We start from the raw sequence: 13,802 nt of genomic DNA, 5'->3' as shown, positions 1-13,802 counted from the left end.
TGATGTTCAAACACTATTGCATTCCTGAAACAAATCTTGCTTGTATACCAGACTAGTTTGAGCGCAGGAGTTTGAGACCATTATGGGTAATATAGGGAGATCATGTCTCTACAAAAAAAATTTAAAATTAGCTAGGGGTAGTGGTGTGCACCTGTAGTCTCAACTACTCAGGAGGCTGAGGTGGGAGGATGCCTGAGCCTGGGAGGTCAAGGCTGCAGTAAGTTGTGACCATGTCAGTGCACTCCATCCTGGGTGATAGTGAGACTCTGTCTCCAAAATAATAATTTAGGAAGGCATGGTGGCATGCACCTGTAATCCCAGCTATCTGGGAGGCTGAGGTGGGAGGATCACCTGAGCCCTGACTTATAGATGGCCATCTTCTTACTGTATCCTCACATAGTAGAGAGAGACAGCTCTGATGTCTCTACTTTTTGTAAGTCACCAGCCCTACTGGATTAGGTCTCTGCCCTTATGACCTCATTTAACCTGAGATACCTCCTTCTAGGCCCTGTCTCCAAACATAGTCATGTTAGGAGTTAGGGCTTCAACATATGGATTTTGGAGAAAAGAAAAAGCTCATAGTATTCCACCCCTCACCCCCAATATTCATACTCATATTACATGCAGAATATGTATATTGGAGAATAATCCTCTTCTGTTTGATGCTCCATCCTCCAGACCCACTGAAGGGATGGTCCCAGCTTCTGGACCCATGGGGTAACAGTGTCACCCCCATGGCTCTGTGGGATGGTCATACTTCTTGAGCTCTTCCAGGGCCCTGCCCCTATGGCTTTCTGCCAGGGCCCCTTCCGTGTGGCTCTCTGTAAGTACCCAACTTTCTGAAACCCAACAGGAAACATCCTTCCCTCCTGGCCCTGTGGTGGGAGTGGCAGCCCTGCTGATCACTGAAATCATCTTTGGGTTATTCTTCCCTTTTCTTAAAGAAGAGCAAGTATTGACAGCTGAATAGCTCTATGATCTTGTCCTGTAAAATTCCAAAAATTTGGCAGCCTTTATTTTATTCCATCTCCATGTCCTTCAGTTCAAACTGGCAGTGTTTCTGTTAATAGAATCCTATAAACTCTTTATCAATTGATAATCCAGCCATATCTTTGATGTTCCCTTTAGAACAAAGCTTTGTTTTTTGCAATATGGATGGTTGAGAATTTTTCAAATCTTTAACTTATTGTTCCTTTTATTTAAAAATTCCTTTTTAAATTCATCTTGTTCCTCTTGCATTTTACTATAGTGCTTAGGAGGAAATAAGCTGCTTCTTCAACACTTTACTTAGAAAGCTCCTCAGCTAAAGATTCCAGTTTAATTGCTGGCAAGTTTTTCTTTCACAGAACACTACTAGAACATAGTTTGGGCCAGTTCTTTGCCACTTTAAAACAAGAATTACCTTTCCCCAGTTTCCAATAACATGTTCCTCATTTTCATCTGCAATGTCACCAGAATGGCTTTTAACACCATATTTCTGCCAATATTCTGCTCATGATTATTTACATATTCTCTGAGAAGATGGAGGCCTTTTCTCCAGCTCTCCTTTCTTATTCTCTGGAAGAGAATCTCCTTTGATGCTCATATTTCTATTGTGAAGCAGGTTTACTAATAACCAGTTCAAAGGGGGACTACTAGTGCAGAAAGGACAACAAAGATCATTACGATGGCAGCCACTAGGAATAGGATTCTAAACAATTCCACCCACTGCAACCCAGGCTGCAGTGTTACCAATTGCTTGAGGCCAGTGAGACAGAACATACTAACATGCAACAAGTTACATGAAGCAGATTTACTACTTACAGATTGGCAGAGGAAGACAAGCCTAGAATCCGTTGTGTTAGGATTGCCAGCATAGTTGACCACTGGGAGGACAAGGGAGTCACTCTGGTCAGTGACAGAGTAAGATCCAGGATGGCAAATCCAATACTACATCGTAGTGTTCACAGCTTGGGAAAATCTCACAAAGGTCTCATGCTTCCAGGACTCTGCTTCCATGATCCTATAGAAAGAACAAGTTGACAGGTTAGTTCCCCTCTCTCCTTCTCTCAACCTCAGATGTTCTCTGCCTATCAGACAGGGGTTGCACTTAGTTGGTGTAATGACTCAGTCTGTCTGTCCCTGTCCTGAGCCTACTACCTCTGCAGGCACCCATTGATTGCCCTTGTTGTTTGACCCAGATCTTTTGGCCTCAGCCATCTAGTCAAGGAAAGGAAGTCACATTCTGTATAAACTTGACATTCTGATGTCTTCCACCCTTGTGGGCTCCCACAGAAGAGAGAATCCCAGGGAAAGCTTGTACTTCCAGATTAGAATTAGGGAACCCTGTCTGAAATACTATTGTGTAAACCATTAACCACCCCAAGATGTGCACTCTAAAGCGGAAAAAGGAAAATGAATGATCAGGAACACTAAGATTGGAATTTCATAGGAGCAGCCTAATTGGGCAGCTACCTGGTTCACCTCCACCCCAACCAAACTCCATGTTTGCCAACATATGCTGCATTGCTGTATTATTTCTCTTGTGATAGAGTGCAGAGTTTAGTGTCCATACTACCCTAGTCAAATGGAAGTACCAACCCACTATAAGACCTCCTTAATGCTCTTTCTTCAGTTGCTTTGTGAGTCAGCTGTATCCCTGTTTAATAGCTCCATTCATCTGCAGATGATGGGGTGCATGTAAAGTCCATCATATCCCACTAGAGTATATTCATTGTCATGTTGCTGGGGGAGTGAAGGATGTTCTTTGATCAGAAAGAAATCCCACAGGGTATCCAAAAACATGGCATAGATTCTTTGCAAGGGCAGCTATGGTAGTCCCAGTATCTACTCAAGTGACATACCTGACTAATTATGTTTTGAATTATGATTTTTCAACTTTACAATGGTGCAAAAGAATACACATTCAGTAGAAACTATACTTTGAGAATTCATACAACCATTTTGTTTTTCACTTTCAGTACAGTACTCAATAAATTTCACAAAATATTCAACATCTTATTAGAAAATAGGCTTTATGTTAGATGATTTTACCCACTGCAGGCTAATGTAAGTGCTCTGGGCACATTTAAGGTAGGCCAGACTAAGCTATAATATTCTATATGTTAGGTGTGTTAAATACATTTTCAACTTAAGATCTTTTCAACTTACAATGGGTTTATTGGGCCATAACCCCATTGTAAGTGGAGGAGAATCTGTATACTTATCCCTTCCAGGTAGAAGGCTGTTGCCATAGTTCTTGTCCCCATACAGTGGGTTCTTTAACAGTCCAGTCATTCAATTGCCATTCTGCTGACCAGATGGCTAGGCTGTTAGCAACAGCCCATGAATAAGTGAAAATATAGCAAGATATGATTGTAGGGGTGGCTTGCATGGCCATAACCACTGCACCTAGTTCAGATCATTGGCAGAATGTTCATGTTTAACCTCAGTCAAAAGATGGCCATACATTGGTGAGATGGTAGCCCCAGCCCAGTGGACCCCAGCTTGTTGTTTTGTAGAGTCATCAGTAAACCATGTCATACTGTTAGTAGGCACTCCCTGAATCTTGTGCTTCAAGTGGCCACAGGAAGAGTCAAAGCATACCCTCAACATTCCTTAGTCTTCTCTGGTAAGCTAGCCATTTGTTCACAGAGCCTACTGGTCCCTTGGTGTTCCAGTTGGGCTCAATCTTGACTGTGCCATTTACATTTGATAACTGAGCTTTGTTGAGCCTATCCAATTTTATTTTGGGGATTTATAAGCACCCTAGTAAGAATGGGAAGTTCAGGTTGCATTGTCACATGTGGCACCCTTGCCATAAGTTGTTCAGTCTCCACCAGTGTCCAATAACAAGCAAGACATTGCCTTTCAAAAGATGCATATCTGGTGGCTGTCTCAGGTAACTTACATGTTCAAATCTCAGAGTCCTCAGTGGCAGTTTTATGTTGCTACAGACTCTAATCAGCATGCATGGAGGTTGTAAACCTTTGTAATTTCATTAGGTTGGCATGCTCTAAAATTTTTCGAGGTAGTGCCTGAGCCATGGCTTCTTAAATGACTTCCAGGGTCTTCTGCTCCAAAGGGCCCCATTCAAAGTTAAGTTTGCTAGTCACTTTGACTAAGGGAACCCAAAGAACACCCAAGTAGGGTACATTCTGTATCTAGTGGCCAAAGAGGCCTACCAGTCATTGAGCCTCCTTTTTATGAGTGGGTACTGCCAAGGTTAAACTTTTTTGCCTGACTGTATCTGGGATACTCTTTTTTTTTTTTTTTTTTGTCTTCCTGCCCAAGTAGCCTTGGTATTCAGCACATGACAGTCCATTGTTAATCTTCACACCTGGAAGGTTTTTTTGACCAGCCAAACTGGTTTTTTTGACCAGCAATCCTGTTACATTGTAACAGGATGGGTTGTAACATTTTTGTCCATACTAAATTTTGAATTAACTCAGTAATATCCTGTTCTCCTTTTAGCATACAATACTGCTTTTGTTGAATAACCCACTGGAGCTTAAGTCACTTGAGTGGCAGGTAGGAGTGGATATGCCCCACTGCTAAGGCTTGAATTCTTAGCTGTCAGGAGGTGGTGGTGATGCTCTGTGTCACAAGCAGCCAAAATGTCAATGCCCATAATATACTCAAGTGGTTGTAACCACGGTCGCTAGCACCTGAAATGGCCCAAAGTGCCCCGGCTATAAGGAGATAAACTCTACCAGCAGATAAGCAACATGGATTACCACATTCTCCCCAAACTTTCTGATATAATGTTTATTTTTTCCCCTTTTATCTTGACAGACGTATAGGGCCATTAGCCTCCAATAGGAACCTGGAGACCTGGGTCTCATCCCTACTTGTGCCATTTTATTTTTCAGGAGAGCAAAACATTCTGTCCTCCTTGATCAACTATCTAAGATAGTCAAGATAATATATCCTTTCTTGGTTTTTGCCCGTATCTGTCCCTGAGATCATAAGTTTCCCTTCCTGTGAAGGCCCACGTTGCACTTGTTGATTCCATCTTAAATTACTCAGGGACCATCTGAGGTCTTGTTCCCTGTGCCTCAGGGTCTATCTGAGTACCCAGTTCCTTAGCTGTCCAGGTCCAGGAATGAGTGATTACATAAATGCCCAACAACCAGGGAACTGAGCACATGCTCCCCTGTTTCCACATTTCTTCCTGTTGCTTCAGTCCATGTAGCCAGCTCCCTCACATCTGTGAGGCAAGGTGCAGGGGTTATGTAACCTATATTCCATGTGTCATTCTTCCTTCCCCATAAATCAATCAGTTGCATGTTTAAACCCTATATCCCTAGGCTGACATCTCCATCTGGGGCTGAGTACTAGAGCATATCACTCCTGCTTCTCCAATAAAGACATGGTCTGTCAGACTGGACTCTGCTCACTGAACCAATTTTGTCAAGCAGTCTTACTAATAACCCATCTCAAGGGAGGACTCCCACTATGGGGAGGACAGAAAAGATCCTCCCTTATGTCAACCACCAGGAATAGGAATCTGAATACTTCTACTCACTGCATACTGGGCTGCAGGATTGCCCGAGTCCATGAGACAAAATATACTAACATGCAATAGGTTACATGAAACAGATTTTTAACTTACAGATTGGCAGCAAGGGGCAAAAGTAGCCTAGGATCCATCATGAGCTTGTTCCCCAAGACTCAAAAAAATCTGCCCGGGAGGGATCGAGCCTCAATGACCTGTGCCCCACTTGCACCACAGCTGAGGGACACAGAAAGGTAGCCAACTCTGGATCATATACTTTCAGAGAAAAATAAATCATTGGGCAAAGCTTTAAAGTATACCCTGATTACAGAGGAGAAGGGAACAAAGCTCAAGCTGTCCTGGTCAGTCTCTCCCTAATTCAAGATGTTACATTTCCTAAGAGGGATAGAAACAAGGCCTCGGCTGTTTGGGGAAGGCCCTCCCTATCTTAGCATATTGCATTCCCACCACATTCTACCATTATTCTGAAAACGACGGGTAAGAAGAAGAGAGGGGAGAAACTGGGTTGCCACGGCTATCTAGGAACCACTGAGCATCTACCAACAGTCTCTTCTCGGCAATCCAGGCCTTTTCTCTCATGGATCTCAAAGTTTCTCCAGCTTCTATCCATTACCCACTTTCAAAGCCACTTCCACATTTTTAGATATTTGTACATCAACACCCCACTTCTGCAACCAAAATCTGTCTTAGTCTTCTTGGGCTATCATAACAAAACACTGCAGACTGGGTGGCTTGAACAACTAAAAATTATTTCTCAGAGTTCTGGAGACTGGAAAGTCCTAGAGCAAAGTGCCAGTTGGTTCAATTCCTGGTGAGAACTCTCTTGCAGATGACTGTCTTCTCACTGTGTCCTCACAGAAAGCAAGAGAGAAAGAGAGCTCTGGTGACTCTTCCTTTTCTTATAAGGCATCAACCCTATTAGATTAGGTCCCTACTCTTAATTACCTCCCTATAGGCCCTATCTCCAAATATTGGGGGTTAGGGTTTCAATATATGAATTTCTGAGGGACAGAATTTTGTCCATAGCACTATCTCTTTTATAAAGATGGCAATTTTATACAGAGTACCAATTTTTGGTAACATATTTTACTAAAAAATTATTCATTTGCTTAAGGCTTTCAAATTTGTTGCTGTAAAATTGCTGGTAGTAAGACTTCAAAAGGTTCATGGAAAATGCATATTATGAAAAAATCTAAGCACAAATTTCAAATTTTGTTTGCACCAAAGCAAACAAATTGTACTAACTTGTTATAACATGTCTGAACAGGTTCTAATTTGGGGCACTAAGAAAGATACGACATGAGGTTAAAAAGAGCCCCAATCAAAGCAACATGAATTCTGCAAAAATTGAAGCAAGAACAGACAGCAAATTTATGGGAAAGCTTGAGTGGAAGAATGGTGAAATCATTGATGCTTTCTAAAAAGTAAATGAAGACAATGCCCCAAAGAAATCGTCAGTTTACAAATGGAGAGCTTCTTTTAAGACGGGAAGAGATGATACTGAAGATGAAGTCTGCAGTGGAAGATTATCCAATTTATGAGGAGAATACTAATCATGTTTGTACCCTAACTGAAGAGGACTGATGATTAACAGCACAAACAATAGTCAACACCGTAGACATCTCAATTGGTTCAGCTTACACAATTCTGACTGAAAAATTGAGCAATCTGTCCATTTCATGGGTGTCAAAACTGTTGCACCAGATCAGCTGCAAACAAGAGCAGAGCTTTCAATGAAAATTTTAAACAAGTGGAACCAAGATTCCGACATATTTCTTCAAGGAATTTTAACTAGAGATGAAATATGGTTCTACCACTACACTCCTGAAGACAAAGCACAATCAAAGCAATGACTGCTAAGAGGTGGAAGTGGTCCAGTCAAAGCAAAAGTGGACTGGTCAAGAGCAAAGGCATGGCATCAGTTGTTTTGGATACTCAAGGAATTTTGCATGTTGGCTTTTTGGAGTGCTAAAGAACAATTACATATGCTTATAATGACAGCGTTTTGTGAAAGTTAGCCAAAGTTTTAGCAGAAAAAACATCTGGAAAAGCTTTACCAAAGTCCTTCTGTACCACAATAATGCTCCTGCTCATCCTTTCATCAAACAAGGGCAAACTTTTGTGAAAGTTTTGATAGGAAATCATTAGGCATCCACCTCACAGTCCTGATGTGGCTCCTTCTTACTTATTTTTGTATCCTTATCTTAAAAAGTCTGAAAGGGCACCCGTTTTCCTTAAGTAAATGATGTAAAACAGACTGCATCAACATGGTTAAATTCCCAGGACCCTCAGTTCTTTAGGGATAGACTAAATGGCTGGTTTTATTGCTTACAAAACTGTTTTGGACTTGATGGAGCTCATTTTGAGAAATGAAATTTGTAATTTTTATTTTTATCTTTTTTCTTTTGATAGAGACAAAGTTTCTATTTGTTGCCCAAGCTGATCTCAAACTCCTGGCCTCAAGTGATCCTCCTGCTTATTTGTATCTTTTAATCTATTTTTTTCATGAACTTTTTGAAGTCCCCTTGTAGTCTTATAATTATTTTCCTCTTTGCTGAATATGCAGTATGTCTTTTTTTCATGCCTAATTGTGTCTATTTTTGCTGTATCCATTTCACTTTATCAGACTCATGAGGAATTTTCGAATTTATTTGTTTTCAAAGAACCAGTTTATTTAATTATGCACACTTTCTATTTTTTCTGTTTGTTCTCTGTTTCACTGATTTGGGCCAGTAGATCATTTTTTAAAATCCATGTGTCCCAGTATATTTTGTTAATTTTTAATTTTTAAGATGAAAAATTAGTTCCTTTTTTGTTTTTCTTATTTAATAATGCATTTGGTTAGTGGCAAACATTTCATTCTGGATTCAGCTTTCAAATGACCTATAAGTTTTGGTATACAGTCTTCTTTTCACTGCTTCCAAAATAGTTTATAACTTACCTTTGGTTTTCCCCTAATTTTTATTGTGTTATGATCTGAGAAGGTAGTCACTAGTATTTCTACCTTTTAAAATTTGTTATTTTTTAAAAATGTTCTTTGTGAGCATATACATGGTATATGTAAATGTTCTAAGGATATACAAAAAAGAATATTGTCTGTTAGAGAAATGTAAGATTTTATAAGATTCTAAATGTAGCTATTAAAGCAAGGTAATTTATTGTGCAGTTCCCCTAGAATTGATCAATTCTAAGAGAAATATATTTATGTTTTCCACTAAATATGTATCTATATTATGCATTTCTCGAACTCCTGACCTCAGGTAATCCACCCACTTCGGCCTCCCAAAGTGCTGGGATTACAGGCTTGAGCCATCACACCCGGCTTATTTTATGCATTTCTAATGTTTTTGCTTTACGTAATTGACCAGCATGATGTTTGGTGTATAGAATTTAAAAATTATACATTTTTCAGGCCAGGTATGGTAGCTTATGTCTGTAATGCCAACACTTTAGGAGGTCGAGGCAGGAGGATTGATTGAGGCCAGGAGTTCAAGACCATCCTGATCAATATAGCAAGATCCTGTCTCCACAAAAAAAAAAAAAAAAAAAAATTAAAAATTAGCTGGGCATGGTGTCACATGCCTGTAGTCTTAGCTACTTGGGAGGCTGGGGCAGGGGAATCATGAGTCCAAGAGTTCAAGGTTGTAATGAGCTAGGATGATGCCAGTGCATTCCAGCACAGGTGACAGAGTGAGACCCTGTCTCTAATAAAATAAAGAAATAAAATAAACACAATAAAATTAAACCTTTTTTATATATTGTGCCTTTTATTTTTTATTTTATTCATTGTTTTTGAGACAGAGTCTTCCTCTGTCACCCAGGCTGGAGTGCAGTGGCACAATCTCGGCTAACTGCAACCTCTGCCTCCTGGATTCAAACAATTCTCCTGCCTCAGCATCCTGAGTAGCTGAGATTAAACGCACCTGCCACAATGCCTGGCTAGTTTTTGTATTTTTACTAGACAAAACGTTTCACCATGTTGGTCAGGCTGGTCTCAAACTCCTGACTTCAAGTGATCTGCCTGCCTTGGCCTCCCAAAGTGCTGGGATTATAGGCATGAGCCATGATGCCTGACCAAATTGTGCCTTTTAAAAATTACATAATGTCAATCTTTATCCTGTTCAATGCTTTTGAGTTTAAATTCCACTTACTCTTATTGGTGCCATTTCTGCTTTCTTTTTGTTTGCATTTGCTTGTGATATTTTGGCTATTATTTTGCTAACTTTATCATTTTAATCTTTTGAACAGCTTTTATTTTTGCATTTTTTTTTTTTTTTCTGTGACAGAATCTCGCTGTGTCTCCCAGGCTGGAGTGCAATGGCACAATCTCAACTCATTGCAACCTCCGCCTCCTGGGTTCAAGTGTTTCTCCTGCCTCAGCCTCCCAAGTACCTGGGATTACAGTTGCCTGCCACCATGCCTGGCTAATTTTTTTGTATTTTTTAGTAGAGACGGGGTTTTGCCATGTTGGCCAGGCTGGTCTTCCACTCCTGACCTCAGGTGATCCACCCGCCTCAGCCTCCCAAAGTGCTGGGATTACAGGTGTGAGCTGCCGCACCTGGCCTCAGGTAGTTCTTCATAATAATGTGAGAACAGACTAATACACCCAGTATATTCTTATTCATTTACATATAACTATGCACATACATGGCAGGGTATATTTTTGGTCATTCTGTTTTTTTTCTCTTCTCACTATTTTGAGGTGCTTGTACAGACTGTTGTATTTCCTTTAATATCTGTCTCAGATGAGTCATATGAGTGATCTACCCTCTGAATTACTGCACATTCTCAAAGACCATTTTTTTCTTTGACAGATTAATTATATCCGTCAACTTAAAAATCATGAAATCTATAAATCTAGAGAGGACTTTACTTCTGGACTAGAGCTGCATCCTGTAGGCTGGGAAGCACAGCCTCTAGCTAAGACCAAAAGCAGACACGTTGAGGAAGGTAGGGTGGGACTGTAGTTTTATGCTAAATGGGTTGGCTAAACACATACTTAACAGGCTAAAGGAGAAACTATAAACACTCATGAAGGGGGGTTACGGACATGCATGGTAAGCAAACATACATGTTACATATGTTCCATGTTCACTTTGGGGTAGAGACTTAACATTAAAATGCAGGAAAATTGGGCTCTATACATCAAAATGTGAAACTTAGGACAAAGAGGTGCTGTGTCAGTAGCCTCTATAAACTGGCCAGAAACAGTACATAGTCAGTGGTTATTTATCAAGAAGGAAAACTGTGAAACTGGTAACCTGCCATGTTTAAACCGCAAAAGGTAGGGGAGTCTGGCCATAGTGTCAGGTTGTGGTTGAAGCTGAGGTCAGTGGAAGGGTTTTCCAGGGCTGCTTTCTGTTTAACTCTTAAGAAAGATCTGGTACGTTAATGAACAAAAGGGTATACTGAAGTGTGACTGACTTCCTGTCTCATTATGGCTAGAAATTGAATTTTTAGTTTTTCTGGGGTCTCCTTGGCCAACAGGGGTCCATTCAGTCAGTCAGGGGGCTTAGGATATAATTCACATATCATGGCTAGGTAGAGAATCTTGCCTTTTCTCTAAAGATGATATTCCACTGCTTTCAAGTTTCTAGCATTACAAATAAGAAGTACAATGCAAGTCTGATTCTTTTTCTTTTTTGACAATTTTTTCTTTCTAAATGGTAGCAAATAATATTTGCTCTTTAAAGTTCAGGAATTTTACCTGATTGTGTATATAACATTTTTCATCAATTTAGTCTACCTTGGATTTCTGGGAGCTCTTTTAATTCATAAAATTGGGTCTTTAGCCCTCCTGCAATGTTTCTTTTGTGTATCTAGAATGCCTATATTTTATATATTAGACCTCTCCACTTTCTCTTCCAGTTGCTTATCTTTTCTCTCCTAATTTCCATTTCACTTTTTTTTTACTCTATGCCTTGAGAGAGTTCTTCTATTTTACCTTCTAGGCCACTACAGTGACCTACTTCTTTTTCAATTTACCTGCCAATATATTTAATTGGGGATTAATACTTTTTGTGTTTCTAGTAATTTTTCTTTGTAATACTTGAATTTCATTTTGTGGTTAAAAATATATAAATATAAAATTTCTTCTCTTTTGGTGGAGATTATTATTTTATGACTTTTTCCTGTTGGGCTTGGGTCTGGTTTTTGGAGGACCTGAATTACAAGAAGCAGTTCTCTTTCTTTGTGCTGGCAATGTAGAAAGCAGGCAGGCTGTCATCTTCCTTTTGACTCCATAAATAGAGGTTTGGGGACAGTAGATGCAAATAAGGACTTAGGAGCCATACTTCCTGAGTTCAAATGCCAGCTCTTCTGTTTATTAGTGATGAAGCCTTGGGCAAATTATTGAAATTCTATATCTCAATTTCTTTATCCATCCAATGGGGGAAAATAACATTAAAACAATTGTATGTAAGACAATTCTTGAGAGGTTGTCATGACAATTTTAAAAGTCTACCTTTTTGAAGCACTAAGTACAGTTCAGGGCAAACATACTGGCTATTTTTAAAACTTCCTTCTGAAAATGAATGCACACATGGCAGAATACAAATTATTAAAACTGTGAGCATTCTAGCTTCCCTACTAATGGTTCTCAATTTTGGCTGCACATTTGAATCACTGAGAAGCATTTAGAAATCCTCCTACCTTATCTCAGACCAGTTAGATCAAGTCTCTAAAATTGGGGTTTCAAGGAGTAGGAATTTTCAAAACTCCCCAGGTGATTCCACTTTGCAGCCAATGTTGAGAACCACTGCTTTAATACCTGTGCCCCCGCAAAAATAATAATTATAATCAATGTTTGCCTGTTGATCTACTCTCTTATTAGTCATTGCTGAATTTTCCCAGACAGGTTTTTTGGCTTTGCAGAATGCAGATCTTAAAGATCGAGAGGACTTCAGAATGTGGCTACATCTCAGATTCAAGGAGATTTGTAAAAGCTGTCAGGGTTTCCCATTATCCTAAGATAGAGTCCTAAATTCTGAGAAGGCAAAGCTCATCGGTCTGCTGTCTTTCTGCCTGATGCTCCCACCTCCTTGTCTCAGTCCCTCTATGGCTCTCTAGGTTCCGGACAAAGGAGCCACCTTTCCCTTACTTTAACGTGCCAAGCTATTTCCTGCCTCAGGGCTTTTCTGCTGGTTGTGTCCTGTTCTGCCCTTGACCTGGCCATTGTCCATTACTGCATAGACACAATCGACTAAAACTCACACAAGGAAAAATAGATAATCTAAACAGGACTTTCTATTTTAAAAAATTGAATCAATAATTAATAACCTTCTAAACAGAAATTACCAGGCCTAGACAGTTTCATTGGTGAAGTCTACCAAAGATTTAAGGAATAAAAGATACCAGTTCTTTACCAACTGTTACAGAAAACAGAAGCAGAGGGCACACTTTCTAACTCACTACTTTATAAGGCCAGCATTTCTTTAATGCCAAATTACAAAAAAGAAAAACTGCAGACCCATATCTCTCATGAATGTAGTTTCTGTAGGTCATGAATTCAGGAGCAGCTTAGTTGAGTGGTTCTGGCTTGAAGTCCCTCATGAGGTTGCAATTAACATTTTGGCCAGGCTGAAAGTTTGACAGTGACTGGAGATCTATTTCACATGGTGCTGGTTGTTGGCAAGAGACCTCAGTTTAAGACCTAGCCTCAGAAGTCACACACCACTTCTGATGGGTGGGTCATGAAAAAATCCTCCAACATCCCAACCCTCCAAATGTCATATTACTTACATAAAAACTGGTGAAATACCTCCAGCTCTTAGGGAAAGTGGGACAGCAATTATGGCACAAAGATGCCTTATAGACCATGTGTCCTCTCAAGTTCTACCAGAGGGAAGCTGAGCAGGCAACACAGTGATCTAGACATTGAGAGGACCTCCTATTTTTTGCGATATCTCCTGTTTCTTCTCTTAAGGACTCTAGGGGCATTTGGAGATTGGGGTGGAGGTGACAATTAAGTGAGAGGAAAGGAATGTGTAAATTGGCACACAGGTTAGTTTACCATTCCTGAATCACTTTAGGATCTAATTCTAAATGCAGAAGAACATGTACATTCCTACAGATGCCAGTGAACTTTCTGCCAGTACAGAACCAAGAACCCTTTAAAAAGAATGTAGAGAGCAATGTAGTGATATTAGAAAGCACAGAGTATATTCTGGGACCAGTAATAGTCCAGATGGCCTGAATACATGTGGCATGTGTAGGAGAGTAAACATTGAAAAGGCTAAAGAAGCATAGTGGGCCTTGTGCCTATTAGTATCCTCTATCTCGTTAGGAGAAAAGTGACTCCAAAAGT

General features: G+C 40.0%; 1 protein-coding gene across 1 annotated transcript in view; it reads right to left on the bottom strand.

Moving 5' to 3' along the window:
• Positions 1 to 967: 967 nt before the first annotated feature.
• Positions 968 to 13,802, bottom strand: part of TMEM19 (transmembrane protein 19) — a 44,123-nt gene continuing 31,288 nt past the window's right edge. The window contains exon 7 of the mRNA XM_032295750.1: positions 968 to 2,002. The gene's annotated coding sequence lies outside the window, so the exon portion shown is untranslated. The remainder of the gene's footprint in view (positions 2,003 to 13,802) is intronic.

This window comes from Sapajus apella, unplaced genomic scaffold (assembly GCF_009761245.1).
Source record: "Sapajus apella isolate SASKATOON/1434 unplaced genomic scaffold, GSC_monkey_1.0 scaffold2, whole genome shotgun sequence".
NCBI lineage: Eukaryota > Metazoa > Chordata > Mammalia > Primates > Cebidae > Sapajus > Sapajus apella.
This window is presented reverse-complemented; position numbering and strand designations above follow the sequence as displayed.